This window comes from Lissotriton vulgaris, chromosome 3_1, assembly GCF_964263255.1.
Source record: "Lissotriton vulgaris chromosome 3_1, aLisVul1.2, whole genome shotgun sequence".
Lineage (NCBI taxonomy): Eukaryota > Metazoa > Chordata > Amphibia > Caudata > Salamandridae > Lissotriton > Lissotriton vulgaris.
Window position 1 is genome coordinate 1,712,112,952 of NC_141689.1, and position 17,100 is coordinate 1,712,130,051.

The window sequence follows — 17,100 nt, forward strand, 5'->3', positions numbered from 1 at the left end:
GGGGGAACGTGGGAATTTTAGTCAGAACTACAGGAAGGGTTCCTGAGAATTAAGGAGGTTGCTTTTTGGTATTTGAAGCTGCATGATGCAGAGGACAGGAAACTGAAGTCACCGTACTCTGTATGGGAAGGAGTCATTCAGGGGACTGAGCATCAAACAGTATGACAAAATTCCCTAGAAATAGTGTATTTCATGTCAAAACCAGCCAATCTTAAGAGCAACAACTTGTTTACCATAAAAAGCTGTATTGGACACCTCAGAATATAGCAAAGTTTGAACAAGACTCGACTCCCGGATGCTTTAGGTGCAGTCTTTTAAGAGTCCATGACCAACATATAGTGTTCATGTGTCCAGAGACAAAGGCCTATTGGCAGGAGGTGGAGAATGTGGTTAAGGATATCTTTGAGGCTAATATAACGCTAAGCTTAACACTGGTTTTGAAGGGTGTGGAAGCCTTTCCCAGACATTCTTTGACAAGAACGAGGCGAGCTCTGCTATTTTATCTGAGGCTCTAAGTCAGGAGGGAGATCTGTAAGCACTGGACAAATGTATTACCCTCTAGAGCGATGGACTGGCTCCAGGCTGTAAGATGCATATTTTGAATGGATATCGGCTGTAGACCCAGGCTGGGCTGTCAAAGTAAGATATGTGTCGACTTCCTAAGATGGAGTGGAACGAGGGCCACAACTACAACTTCAAGATTGGTCCTCTATGATTACACCTTGGCAAAGCCAGAAACTAGGTAACTGGTTTGACTGGCACTGCAGGGCCAGCGAAAGTATGCAACAGGCCTAAGGTCAGGACAGTAATAGCAGTAATGGCTTGGTTTCACAGACAATGGTGATATGAGGACAACATTTTTTTTAAATCAAGAAATACATAAATAAATAAATAAACAAACTTTTTTTGAATAGATTGAAATTCCTCTTGTTATTTCCTGTGGAGCCTAATGGTTTCACTGTTTATGGTAATGTATGTAGATGTTAGCTTATAATTACCTATTCACATTGATGAACAAAGGTCCATATGACCAGTGTCCGGATTTGTATGAAGATTATCCCCTTAGATTAAGATTCAAGGACCCCCACTCTATGAAATTCTTCCTCCCATTTGAGTGTGGCCTGGCAAAAAATGCTGTGCTAATATTTTAGTTTATAATATGTCTGTTGACCTGGCATCCTTGGCATTGTTTTCCCTGATGTTTTGCCTTCTGACCTCCTGTTTTTGCTAACTTCGTTTTTTCCTGGCCTTAGGAAACTGGGAATGTTACCACTGCTAACCGGTGCTAAAGTGCATGTGCTCTTTACTTGAAACATGGTAACATTCGTTTTATCCACAATTGGCATATCTGATTTACTTGTAAGTCCATAGTTAAGTGCACTACCTGTGCCCAGGGCCTGTAAATCAAATGCTAATACTGGGCTTGATGCATTGATTGTGTCACCCACATAAGTAGCCCTTTAAATATGTTTTCAGGCCTACCACTGCAAAGCCTGTGTGATCAGTTTTAAACTGCCATTTCGCCCTGGCAAGTTAAAATATTGGCCATGGCAAAATCTTCCTTTTTATTACATATATGTCACCCCTAAGGTAGGCCCTGGACAGCACATGGACAGAGTGCAGTGTATTGAAAAAGTAGGACATGTAATTTTCAGTTTTACATGTCCTGGTATTGAAATACGCAAATTAGATTTTTAACACTCCAAGGCTTATCTCTCCCAAACAATAACATTGAGATTGCCTTATTTGATTTTATAAGTTTACATTTCCCATTGTGAAGAGTTGTGACACCCACATTTGGTATCTCTTGACTCACAATTAAACAAAACACAACTGATGGTAATGTTGTGTTTTAAATTATAGTTCTGAAAATGCCACTTTTATAAAGTTGGCATTTTCTTACTTCAATCATTGGGTGCCTTCTGCCTGTCTCTGGAATACAGATCTGGAGTGGGTTACAGCTGTCTTACTGCATTCTCTCTAGACAGCCATACACAAATGAAGGGTAGGTGTGACTGAATAGCCATCTGCAGGATGAGAGTGAGGAGCTTACACTTTACAGCTGAACGGGCTGAGTCTTGTCCCCAAAAAAAGGATTGCATAAAGTCCTGGAATGAGTCAGGTGGCAGGACAGGAACGGAAGGGTCTTGTGTACTTCAAAGCCTCTCTTTGAAGACTGTCTAATTCAAAGGCACAACTGGACCACTGACGCACCCAAATCAGTACACTTCTGGAACTGAGGACATTCTATTAGGAAAAAGGACTGCTGTGCTGCCAGAAGGGACTTCCACTTTGCTGAATTGCTTTGCTATGTTGGCCTGCTTCCTCTTACCTGAGAGTGAGAAGGACTTGACTTGCATCTCAAAAATTAAGTACTCTCCAAAATCTTGTTGGCTTGCCTCCTGAAGTCTCAGGGATATCAAAGGCTTCACTTTCAACTTCAACTTAGCACCAATACTTTACTTGCTCTAAGTCTTGCTCTTCGAAGGGGTGCAATTCAAGTTCAGGAGCCTTGGAAGTGAGTTCAAAGTGCTATATCTGCCAGATCCTGCACATTGACGCAGTTGCTCAGATCATAACCAACACATCTCCTGCTGCACGATTAGGATTGATGCATATCTGATGTTGCAGGGTCCAGAACCTGTGCATCCATGCTGTTGTGCCAATCAAAACGGACTCATCTCCTGTTGCGAGATCGATGCTTCCCCGATGTTACAGGGACTAGATTGGCACATGGCACTCGGAACCACCGCATCGCATCTGGCACCACTGCTTCCGAACCAAAACATCGGCACAATTGCATGTAGAAGATCAATACATTGTCCGTCTAGAGTGGATTAACCTGGGGCTTTGCAGTCAGAACAGCCACACTCAGAACTGGCACTTAGCTCAACAGAACTGATGCATCACTGCAGATGCAAGGAGAAATCCAGCATAACACCCCAACTGCGTGGCGATCATCAACGCATCTCGTGCTGCGATGCATTTTAACTTTAAAAATGCATGTCCCAACTTCTACTGTTGGATTTTTGTCATTTTCTTTAAATAAAGATATTCGCTATTTTTCTAAACTGGTATGGAGTCTTCTTGTGGTGTTTTCACTGTCTTGTTGTGTATTGTGTGCACCAATACTTTACACATTGTCTCCTAAGTTAATTCTAACTGCTTTGTGCAAGATACAAGAGAGTGAGCACAGGTAAATTTAAAATTTGTTACTAACTTACCTTGAGTAGGATCGGGGTCCATTCTTGAACAGGGTGCATACCTCTGCAAATTAGAGACCCAATATCTAGCAGGTACTAATGGACCAAATCGGAAAAGGGAATTCTCTAATGTCTCATCTCTCTTATCTGTTATTGTTTGAGAGATTGCATATTTTTTTCTTTTTCATCCCTGAAGGACTGATTAGACAAATGCATATTCAAGGATGGACCAAATGTCAATTTCTTCCTGTAAATGTGTCATGTGTGACTATTTGCCTGTGCCCCATCTTTCTATGTTTCTAACAGAAAGGTAATATTCTCTCCAACCAGGAGAAAGGTTCAGATGACTTTCCAATGACCTACTCTATTGAAGTCTGGATTCCTTGAAAATTCACTGGCACCCTTGACTGTGATATACTCTGATGGTAGGTTTAGAGAAAGGTGTGGGGAGCACCTTGATGTAGGTAATAGCAATTCAGGTAATCAAGTATTGATCTTACAACTTGGGAAGAACTTTGTCCTGCAAATAAACACTTTCACCATGTTTATTTTTCCATGTAATGAGAATCTCTATAGACGTTAAGCTTCCGTTTAGGAGACCTAACAATGGCAATCTTGCTAGAAGAGTGCAGGTATAACCAACAGAGTTGTTTAATATTCCTACAAAGAAGAAGATAAAATGCTTCCTTACTATTGGTGAAGTGTAAATGTTGCTGATATCAACTAAGAAAATAGTCCCAAATTGATGCTCAAACGACTAGGGTCTTGAACTCTATGAAGCAGATTCCTGAGTAGAATATCAGTTATATTAGGATCTATGTCTTCCATGGGAAGACCAGGGGCCCGATTCACAGAATGAACTTATGACTAAATCCTAAACTTACCAGTATTTGGTATTCACAGAATGCACCTACTACTTTCGGGATTCACAGATTGAACTTACTACTTTTGGGATTCACAGAATGAACTTACTACTTTCGGTATTCACAGAATAGATTTAAGACTACTAACTTTACGTCTGCACTCCCGGAGGCGGAGCTTGCGGCCCAGAGGTGGAGATTTCAGCCATGGCCAAATCCCCACCTCCAAGCCGCAAGCTCCGCCTCCGGGCCAGAAGCTCCGCCTCCGGGCCACAAGCTCCACCCCCAAGCCAGAAGCTCCATCTCCGGGCCGGAAACTTTGCCTCCAGGCCGGAATTTGCGGCCCGACAGCGGACGTAAAGTTAGTAGTCTTAAAACTATTTTGTGAATACCGAAAGTAGTAAGTTCATTCTGTGAATCCCGAAAGTAGTAAGTTCACTCTGTGAATCCCAAAAGTAGTAAGTGCATTCTGTGAATACCAAATAGTAGTAAGTTTAGGATTTAGTCTAAAGTTCATTCTGTGAATCGGGCCCAATGACTGCTATGGAGCATACCTTTTGTTGTGTGGGAGATTTGCTACTGTAAATGCCATGAGACCATACAGATATAGTTGAGGACCATAAAGAGGCATCCAATTAAACAGATGTGCTACTGTGAGAAATTTGTGAACCTATGCTGAGGTCTGTAGACCCAATCAACATTTTGCAGGAGGATTGAGACTGATTAAAATAAGCAGAAAAAGAAATCAACACCAAGAATCTACTAAAGGAAAACATTTCTGTGAAAGTGACATTTTAAAAACAACTTTGCTCGAGTTACTGTTCTATTATGGGATGAAAAAAAAACTTTATCAAAATTCAGAAGACAGAAAACCCAGAAACATCCTCTCCTTCAAGGAGAAATTTTAGCTAACTCAAAAATAACCTTGCCTATTGCACCTTTTAAATAAGCAAAGGCCTCTGACCAAAGCCAATTGGAACCGATGCATCTCCTGTTGCAAGATCAATGCTTCACCAATGTTGCAGGTACTAATCGGCGCATATCTCTCGGAAAAGGCACATCGGCTCTTTCACCACTGCTTCAGAACCAATGCATCGCCTCCACTGCATGGAGAAGATTGATTAAGTGTGAATGTTAAAACTTTGGCCAGTACCTACTACCTCATTGTATCTGAAAGTCCACACTTAAAACGGTCTTACATTATCTCCAAGTACTCATAGGAACTTCATGAAAACTCTATACATTTTTTTACAATTATTGGTTTCCCATGGACTATCATTAAACTACTTCGTCTTAATGCTTTTAGTGTGGTTATTTTTCTTTTCTTTGTTTGTGAAATGTATCTTGATACACTTTGAACATTTGTTATTAAACTTGGTATGGGCTTTTCAGTTTGTATTTATGTAATAATTAAGATTGTAGCCTCTTCTGAGCAGTGGATAATGTTCACATGTGTGTCACATGCTCCATAATATTATCACTCTAGTCTTCGGTTCAGTTGCAAATATCAAATATACAACCTATCAGTTTGATAATTGCTCCTAAATTGATTGTGCTGGGCTTATGGGTTACTGATTCGGTCTTTTACGTCTTGACTCTGCTAGACTAATGATCTAGAGGAAATGGAACTCGGTCTCTGGCCCACATGCATCATTGTGACATTTTGCACTTCCTAATTTGCGAAAAATAAGGAATCGCAAATTAAGAAGTGCAAAATGCTATGCATCATTATTTTCGGTATTCATTTGTGATTCGGTAAAAATCGCAATTTTTACCGAATCCCAAATGAATACCGAATTCTTAAGTTAATTTTCGCAATTCCCATTGATTCCTTTGGGCCAAAAGGCCCATAGGAGTCAATGGGAATTGCGAGTGGCACTTTGAAAATTTCATGGGTGCAGGGGGGGGTCCAAAGGACCCCCCCATGCACCCCTGAAATGTATTTTTCGCATCATGTTTCACACACACATGTCCTAAGGACATGTGTGTGTGAAACATGAATGTTGAAAAAAAAACATTTTAAGCATTTTAAACACTTTTTCCAAATTTACCGAGTGGTTCAACCACTCGGTAAATTTGCCACCCTAATTGCGAATTTACAGTTTTAAATTTAATGATGCATTGCTTTTAAGAAATCGCACATCTGCGACTTCTTAAAAGCACCCGCAATTTTAGAACTCGCAAACATGTTACGAATTCTAAAATTGCTTCATGCATCCCAAAAAGCACTTTTGCATTCGCAAACGGCCGATTTTAAGGAATCGCACCGTTTGCGACTACAAAAATGCTTGATGCATGTGGGCCCCTGTGCCTAAGAAGCTGAAGTATTCTAGTGGAAGGAAATATGGAGACATATGAACTGGAACTACAGATAGCTAGAAGATCTGCTGTAAAATGTCATCGTATCTGGGGTAATTTGAGAGATTATTTGATGCTTGATTAGATATTTTTGTGATGTATATATTGTTCCGGTGATGTATTTGGTACTGCAGATCTTATTGATTTATATAATGAACGTTCGTTGCCTTGATTTATCCAATATATTGATTCCAGTTCTTGATCTAAAATGTATTCCAATTCACTCACTCTAAATCAAAAAGAAAATTTAAAAAAAGATTGTAGCATCTATTTCCCATGTCATAGCTTTCAGCTTCACTGCAAATAGTGCATGCCCCAGCTTGTCATTCAATTATCTCAGGTTTTTGTAGTTGTAAATATATGCAGAATTAAAATATGTTTATTGTATTCTGTTAACATGACGTGTTTCACTCTAACATTTGCTGTAAGTTACCCCCGATGGAAAATGTCAAAAAAGTTAAAAATAGGAAACTAAAGCAACTAAGCAATTAGTCGGTTAACCTGTATCCTGTGCAGCAACTTGTAGAAACCTTTGGGTGAAGCTAAATACAATTGATGACTTTTTTCTTTGGGCACAGCATGACCTTTGTATGATGAACAATTTCATTTTTCCACGTATATAATGTAGAAAGAAAAGTCAGCGGAGTGACAGAATGCAAAATATGAATATAAAAAAGGCCCATAATATGGGTCAGACCTCACTCCCCACACCTCCTCACCCCTGTTTTTTTTATTTTTAAAGTTAAAAAGGCAAGGTAAATCCTCAGAAGCTAATCAACGTGTGTTTAAAAGAATACTTCATCTCATTTATGGTTTAAACTTTGTTGTGAAAACTTCTGTTTCTTTCCACCTGTGATTGTTTGAATTTGTGCCCTAGTTTCCGCTGTAATGTGCTTAGGCTTGCAGGGCAAGCCACCAGCCCATAACCCTCCTTTTTAAAGTTAAAAAGGCACAGTACACTCTTAGAGTCAAAGCAGAGTGTGTTAAAAAGACTGCTTCACCTGCTTTATGGTTTAAACTGTGTTTGCAAAGTGTATGTAGAACACGTTTTTGTTTAAGTGCGCAATAAGTAGTACATTAAGGCCCACATGCATCATTGTAACATTTTGCGATTTCTTAATTGCGAAAATTAAGGAATCGCAATTAAGAAATCGCAAAATGCTATGCATTAAAAAATCGCAATATTTTTTGCGATTCGGTATTTTTCCTTAATTGCGATATACAATTTGCGAATCGCAATTAAGGAAAACTCTTCCCATTGATTCCTTTGGGCCAAAAGGCTCATAGGAATGAATGGGAAGGCGTTCACATTTTGCGAATTTCGTTTTGCGAATGGCAAAATGTGAATGCAATTTCAAGGGTGCAGGGCGGGGTCGAAAGAACCCCTCCCTGCACCCCTGAAATTTAACTGTGAGTGCAATTTACACACACACATGACCCAAGGATATGTGTGTGTGTAAATTAAAACTTTCAAATATGCAACTGGTGCATGTTTGAAAGTTTTCAGTAAATTAGCATGAAGTTTAACTTCATGCTAATTTACCCCTTCCAGATAGCGAATTCGCAATTTAAAAAATAATCATGCATTGCATATAAGAAATCTCAAATTGTGATTTCTTAAATGCAATCGTAATTTTAGAAATCGCAACATGGTTTCAATTCCTAAAATTGCGAAATGCATGATTCATTCCAAATTAGTCAATTGCATTCGCAAACGGCCGAAAATTGCGATTCGCACCATTTGCGAATGCAATTCTGTTTGATGCATCTAGGCATAAGTGTTTTAGATTTGGGCCTTTCCTGCAAGGTTAAATCCTGGTCCTGCAAAGTGTGGATTGAGCATGTCTATCTCCAATCAGATTATGCTCTTCAGGAACAGCTTCTCCACCCCTAAGCCATTAGCCTGTGCTTAAGGTCACATATATAACGTTCCTATTACTTGTTGCATCTGTGCACTGATTGGTTCCCATATCTGGTATTCATATTGGACTTGGGGCTTAGTGTTATGGTTCTGCTTGCTTGCTAGGACTAGAGATGTGATTGTTGTAAGGACCTGGTCTCCTATTGGTGCCAGGGCAAAGGGCTAGTGTTAGGGCTAGACATCCCACTGGCTGAAGGTGTTACCTTATCATTAGGGCTATTTAATCCCAGGGCTCAGGGCATCTCAACATTGGCGTCGAGGCTAAGGGCAGAGAGTACAAGGGCAGTTGTCTACTTATGCCTGTTTGGGACAGGTGAGGCCTAGGGCCAGAAATGATGCCATTTTTCCATTCACCAGCACCAACCTTAACCCATCCACAAACATATTAGCACACTCACAGCAAATGCACTTGACTCATGCAGTACAAACAAACCCTAACCACATTTCATTGTCTCAAGAACCACTAAAAAAACACAACCCACACATAAACACCCTTCTACCCCACCTGCCTCACAATAACACCTTCACTCTCCCACAAAACACCACTCTGTCCTATACCACTAACAAATCCACACATCAACAACACAACACAAAGCCACATTATACATAACTTGAATCCGTCCAGCCATACGCCGTGTTCACACAAAACACCAGTTCTACCCTTTACCTGCTCCTGACAGACCCCTTTCTGTCAGCTCCAAACCTATACTCAGTCGTACATCACTTCATCCACCATGCTCCTCTTTTTTACCAAAACACAGTAAACAATCCTCGCACTCCACTCCAACACATATACTACTTCCTCCAGCTATCAAATCTAACACAAACACTCATAACATACACTCTTTTCCAAAAAACACTACCACCCCTTTATCATTGAACTTCCACTCACCAACAATAGTTCACAGACAAATCCTTCTCCAAAAACTACTACATCGTCATCTCCTCTCACTACCCCACAAAAACCATACATAACACACACACACACACACCAGCACAACAAAATAACACAAACATACTATTGCATAATACTTTCCATCACAAACTAGAAACATACCTCCAAGCACACCCTCCTGACTACACAAATAATACACATCTTAAACTATCTTTACAGCCAACATTTCTCTCTTTCCCGTACCTAACACAAATACACCAATACACCAATTCTCATTCAAATGCCTCTCATACATTGCCCAATGCAGAGCCTAACAACATGACCCACAAGCTGCACCACCGACCATAACGTATACACTTTCCACCCTAAACAGATGCAAACAAAATAAATGACATGCCATATCCACAACTTTGCATCTCAATGTCTATCCCCCAACAAGGCTTCTCTACAAAATCAACAAAGCTCACCAACTCACTCTCAGACACCATCTCAACCACCTACACGCAGACCCATGAAAATGGTGCCTAAGCCAGCTGGACAAGGAATACAATATAGAAAAGCAATACAATTGCTATCCTCACACAGCTTATATGAACACTAATTACACACCTGCTACAAGTTCATTAAACAACTGCTCACTCTTCTACTAAACAAAGTCACACCATCACCAAAACACAATCTGCGACTTTTATGTTCAGTGATACGGGTACGAAAGGCCCGTTCAGTTTTCCCTACATAACACAAATCGCAAGGACATTTGATGACATACACTACGTGGTGACTATTGCACGTCACAATAAACCTCAAGGGAATGGGTTTTCCTGACCTTGGATGATGGATTAATCTACCAGTGATTACATTATTGCAATTTGAGCAGTTCATGCAAGTCATCATTCCTTTGAACGTCACCGGTGGTTTTTGTACTGCACTCTAACGCTGTCCATTACCTGTGAAGTTGGTTTTCAGAATAATTTTGCCTTTCGAGTTTTCTACTCAATTCAGTAAGGATCGCTTTATTTTTCTCTAACGCAATATTTTTCCTTCACTTGTTTTATTTGGGGCCACTTGTTTTTATTTACCCTTCGTTTCACTGCTCAATCTATATGGTGGTTTGGCATTCTTTTGAACACGCACCTCTCCATTTCTCCCTTATTCCAATCAGTTTGTTGACAATATTCGTCATTATTTATAAAGGTTTCACAACACTCCTAAATGTTTTTTCTACCTAACTTATTAGATGTCATGTTTTTCCGCTGTATGAGATATATATATATTATATGGGTTGTTATTGTCATTCATAGATTCCCCTGAAGAAGGGCATTTTCTACTGCCCGAAATGCATTTAGATTTTTAAATTGCATTCATGATGTTACTATGGAACACCACCATTCGGATTTTGTGAAACTTGCAACAATTTCCATGAACTTTAAATAAAACGAGTATCAATCCAAAGTCTGAAGACTACAGATTATATGTCAATCTCCAAATACGGTTCATTGACTTATGTTTAACTGTATTATGGTAAATAAATGTTGTTAATCATGTGTTAACAATTGTTCCTGATATTGTACACTCATTGGAGTGACTTGTGCAGTGCACTAGGTTTCCCTGAGAACTCTCTGGTAATTTCCTCATCAAGTGGACACATTAGCAAGATCAACCTTCATTAGTATGAAAACTATACAACGTATCTTCTCCCCACCTGAGATTTCCATGCAAGGTCCAAGCCACTATCTATCAGACTCGGGGTTTATGATCTCTTCAGAAAATACCCCAAATCGCCCGAACTGCTGCCTGTGACAGATATTTAGCTGCCACAAACTCAATCTGGGGGAAAAGGGAAGTCAAATGAGAAAGAGTGACTGCCTTAGCCCTCCGGTCCTTCATCTGCCAATCTTCTTAATGGACCTGGAAATTAAGCACAAACAATTACTCTCTCCTTGATCTAAATCTCTATAAAGATATAATTTCCAATTAATCTCTCTTTACCTGTTTATAGCCCCTCTCTAAGGAATATACCTCTTAATCATCTTTTTAATGAATAATTCCACTTAGGATCCATTCCAGTATTACTATAGCTCTAAATAGATTTTTAGATATTCATAGCCGCAGCTCTTTATTTGATGACACCGTTTTTAGCCTGCAGATTGATGTATAATAAGGGGAGGATTGGCTGAAGCAGATCATTGAGTTATATGTCAATAATGAAATTACTTGCATCCTCTAGTTTCGTGAAATGAAGAATGTTCAATAATTCAGTCAGTATATTGCAATGACGAATTACCAAGCGCTGATGAACTAGCGCATTTCCAGAAGGAATATTCCCAAATTTAATATTCTTCCTTGAATTTGAGGGATATACTACTCCTCCCTGAAGTATTCCCTCCACGGCTGAGGCTCTGCTTCCCCTCGATGAGGTCTGCCAAACAACTGTCAAATACCTGGGGAACAGATAATGGGAACACTAGTCTTCTTGATGAATCGTCTTTTCCGAAGAAGAATGACTCAGAGAGATGAAAGTCAATTTACTGAAGAAACTTCTTTGGGACACTGCTCCCCTAAACTCAATTACTTCAATTCTATGAGCATGCGTGATGGTTAACAGTCACCAATAACGCTGAAGTGATTTCTGAGGAGGGGCGTTGACGAGACACTCCTTTTTAGCTGAAAACTGCCGTTGAAGTGCGCCACGCTATATTCACGCAGGCGCAGTTACACCGCTCCTGGGTCTCGCATCAAAACAACTAGACCGAGAACTTGATTTGAATAGTGTCAAGGTCATCTCAGTATTTCTACCACCTGGAAAACTTTACTTCTGCAAATTGACCCTGTCACCAGGCAGGTCGCCGCCTAGCCACCGTGTGGTCCTCCCCGTGCCGTGTGCTGTGTATTGCGCTCTGACAGCTGTTTCCTTCTGGAATTCTCGTTACTTTGTGCCTGTGATTTGCCGTATCTGGTATTGTTTCCCCTCGCTCCCCCTTGCCTTCTGTGCCCTCCCGCTTCCCGCCTCTGACGCTGTTTTCCTTTTTGTATTTTCCTGCCTCTGACGCTGTTTTCCTTTTTGTATTTTTTTGTTTAACCTTGTGCCTGTGATTTTGCTGTCCCCCTTTTGCCTTCTGTTATCCGATTTCCCCCCTGCTATCTCTTATTGTATTTCCCCTTGCTCCCTCTTGCCTTCCGTGCCCTCCCGCTTCCCGCCGCTGCTCCCTGCGGCCCACCCCCCCACCGTTCCCATTCGCCACCCCGCTCCCGCCTCCTAGCTGCTCCTCCCTCCCTCTGCCCCTCATATGGAGGCCGCACGGTGGTAAAGGGAGCGACCTTTGACACTGTCACCAGGCAGGTCGCCCCCCGAGCCACTGCATGGTCCTCCCCGTGCCGTGTGCTGTGTATTGCGCTCTGACCACTGTTTCCTTCTGCATTTCTCGTTACTTTGTGCCTGTGATTCGCCGTATCTGGTATTGTTTCTCCTCGCTCCCCCTTGCCTTCAGTGCTCTCCCGCTTCCCGCCTCTGACGCTGTTTTCCTTTTCATATTTTCCCGCCTCTGACGCTGTTTTCCTTTTTGTAGTTTTTTGTTTAACCTTGTGCCTGTGATTTCGCTGTCCCCCTTTTGCCTTCTGTTATCCGATTTACCCCCCCTGCTATCTGTTATTGTATTTCCCCTCGCTCCCCCTTGCCTTCCGTGCCCTCCCGCCACTGCTCCCTGTGGCCCCGCCCCGCCATTCCCATTTGCCACCCCTCTCCCGCCTCCCAGCTGCTCCTCCCTCCCTCAGCCCCTCATATGGAGGCCGCACGGCGAACGCACAGCAGATGCGCGCAGAGGGGGCGCCGATTATGCGCCGAAGGTGCTCGAAAGGCAAGCCCGTCAGTGCCCGTCCTCGCCTGGACCGCGCCCAGCGCCAGAACGCCTGATCCTCGTCGATGCCAGCGCACCCGACGAACTTACAATGCCACAACCCTCCACGCACACAATGCCGGACGGAACCCCGCCTGCTACTGAGCCACCCCGAGACGCACCCACGCACCCTTCACCTGCCAAGCCTGCAAATTCACCTGCCTCCGGACCTGCACCGCACCAGCCAAGCCGAGCACCAACAGCAACCACCTCAAGTGCATCCTGCTCAACACCCGCTCCGTCCACAGACACGCCGTCGAGCTCTGGAACCTGCTCGACACAACATCACCAGACGTTGCCTTCCTCACTGAAACCTGTATGAACACCTCCTCAGCGCCTGACATCGCCATCCCGGACGGATACAAGATCACCTGGAGGGACCGCGTCAACCAGACGGGTGGAGGCATCGCCATTGTACACAAGAACGCCATCCCCATCATGACCAGCTCCAACGACACTTTCACCGCTGCCGAACACCTCCACTTCCAGATACACACCGACCCCAAGACCACCCTCAGAGGCATCCTCATCTACATACCCCCGGGACCACGCACACAATTCAGCGAAGACATCACAGACTTCGTCAGCCCGCACACCCTCCCCTCCGTTGACAACATCCTCCTAGGGGACCTCAACTTCCACCTGGAGAACAACAAGGACAACAACACCACCACCCTGCTGGACAACCTCGCCACCCTAGGGCTCAAGCAACTGGTGAACACCCCCACCCACTACGCCGGCCACACACTTGACCCAGTCTTCTCCTCCAGCAAGTACATCTCCTTCAGCCATTTCACCAGACTTCATTGGACTGACCACAGCTGCGTCCACTTCAGCTTCAGAAGAACCACGACTCACCACCACCCGTAACAGATTCCTTGCAGAAACTGGAACAAGATCACCGCCGACCAGCTCACCACCTCCCTCAGCCAGAACCCTCCCGTCAGCACAACGGACCCTAACGAAGCAGCCAACAACCTCACACAGTGGATCACCAACTGCGCAGATGACCTCACACCACTGAAGACCCCTCCCAGCGGACACGGCAGCAAGAAAGCCTCTTTGTTCACGGACGAACTTAAGGACTCCAAGAAGAACTGCTGCACCCTCGAGAAAGCCTCGCGCAACGACCAAACCACGGACAACATGACTGCCCTGAAGCAGGCCACACGCAAACACTACTAGCTGATCCGGACCACCAAGAAGACAGCATTCAAAGAACGACTGGACAACAACGCCCACAACAGCAAGGAACTCTTCAGCATTGTCAAAGAGCTCTCCAACCCCAACGCCGGAAACAACGACATCGCTCCCTCGCAAGACCTCTGCGACTCACTCACCTCGTTCTTCCACCGCAAGATCGCTGAAATACACAACAGCTTCGGTGCACCAACCACGCACCCAACCACCGTACCAATGCCCCCCACCACCACCCTCTGCGCCTGGACTCCGGTCAGCACCAAAAACACCACCCGCACGATGAACACCATCCACTCCGGATCACCAACCGACCCCTGCCCCCACCACGTCTTCCACAAGGCCGACTCCATCATCGCACCCCAACTCCGGGACGTCATCAACGCCTCCTTCAACACCGCCACCTTCCCGGAAAGCTAGAAGTACGCCGAGCTCAGCGCCCTCCTGAAAAACCAACAGCAGACCCCACCGACCTCAAGAATTTCCATCTCATCTCGCTCCTCCCTTTTCCAGCCAAAGTCAGCTGGCCGCCTTCCTCGAGACAAATGTATCCCTCCTTCGCTCGCAGTCCGCTTTCCGAGCCAACCACAGCACCGAGACCGCCCTCATCGCAGCCACTGACGACATCATATCCCTGCTCGACAACGGGGAAACAGCGGCCCTCATCCTCCTGGACCTCTCTGCTGCGTTCGACACTGTCTGCCACCGCACCCTAGTGCAACGCCTCAACTACATCGGAATCCAAGAGAAGGCACTGGAGTGGATCATCTTGTCCTCGATGGAAGAACCCAGAGAGTCCGCCGCCCCCGTTCAGATCCAAGACCACAGAAGTCATCTGCGGCGTACCACAGGGATCATCACTCAGCCCCACCCTCTTCAACTTCTACATGAGCCCCCTCGCAGCCATCGCACGCCAACACAACCTCAACATCATCTCCTACGCCGACGACACCCAGCTGATCCTCTCCCTCACCAACGACCCAGCCACAACCAGAACCAGCCTACACAAAGGGATGAGAGACGTCCCGAGTGGATGAAGAACAGCCGCCTGAAACTGAACTCAGACAAGACGGAAGTCCTCATCCTATGGTCATCGCCCTCCACCTGGGATGACTCCTGGTGGCCTCCAGCCCTAAGCACCGCACCCAAGCCAACGGACCACGCACGCAACCTGGGCTTCATCCTGGACTCCTCCCTCTCGATGACCAGACAAGTCAACGCCGTCTCATCATCGTGCTTCAACACCCTGCGCATGCTCCGAAAGATCTTCCGATGGATCCCCACCGAAACCAGGAAGACGGTCACCCAGGCACTTGTCACCAGTCGACTGAACTATGGAAACACCCTCCACGCCGGAACCACAGCCAGACTTCAGAAAAGACTCCAACGCATCCAGAACGCCTCCGCAGGACTCATCCTGGACATCCCCCGACACAGCCATATCTCAGGCCACCTGAGAAATCTGCACTGGCTCCACGTCAGCAAGAGGATCACGTTCAGACTCCTCACCCACGCACACAAGGCTCTCTACGACCAAGGCCCCAAGTACCTCAACAACCGCCTGACCTTTATATGCCCAACCGCCAGTTAAGGTCGACCAGCCTCGCCCTCGCAGCCGTTCCACGCATTCGCAGAGCCTTCGCCGGAGGAAGATCCTTCTCCTACCTGGCAGCCAAGACATGGAACTCCCTCCCCATCCACCTTCGGCTAACCCAGGACCATCTCACCTTCAGGAGGCTACTCAAGACCTGGCTTTTCGAGCAGTAGCAGACCCCTCCCCCCAGCGCCTTGAGACTCTTCTGGGTTAGTAACGTGCTTTATAAATGTCATGATTGATTGATTGATTAATGAGGATTTCCAACAGGGACTCCGTTTTTTCCAATGCAAGTATTTCTTAGTAAGAACATTTCTAGATTCATGGGGAGTTTGTTTTAAAGAAACACTGGAACATGAAAAAGGGTTGTTAAATAACCTTGGGCAAAGCACTATGCTACGCTTGCGTAGTCTGCGAAGTTTGCGCTACTTCTCACTAAGCGGATTGCACGTAGCAGAGTGCAAACACGCAGAGCGTACTGCAGCGGTCATGTTTTGCTTGCTCACGGTCCTCAACGTTAAGTTGGTGATGGCGAGCAAGCAAAATGACATTCCGGTGAGGCTTTATCCTCGATTGCGATCAGCAACTTCCAGTTGCCGATCGTGAGCGTGGAAAATAAACCTCCCAGCGAGATTCTCAATGCGGGGAGGTCAGGTTTCTCATTGCAAGTAGTCACGTATGCTCGCGACCGATAGCGATGAGAAACTACCAGTCTACATTGAGAAAGCTGCTGCTCGAGTAGAAATCTACTCGAGCGGCAGAAAACTACCGCTTGCACTGTGCAAGATGCAGTTTGCACTGATTGCACAGTGAGGACAAGCATCCAGCACTGTGCAATCTGTGCAAACTGCATTTCGCACAGTGCACTATGCAGTTCGCATACCAACGCGTAGCACACGCAGTGCGAAGTGCACTTCTTGTAGCTATGCATAGGGCTACTTCGCAAACTATGCCCAGGCTTATTGTTAACACCATCGCTGCTGCAGCAATTCCCCTCCTGTGCTGCAGATCCTTCATTCCCATTGTTCATGAAGAGCTCAGCTTGTCATCAGCAGAGCTCAACCGTGCCTCATGATGAGCTGAGCTCGTCATGAGCATCGAAGGGGTTAACACTATCTCTCTTGTACTGTCTAAACTCAATTACACCAATGGCCTAAAGCGCAGATTATCTTTCACAAC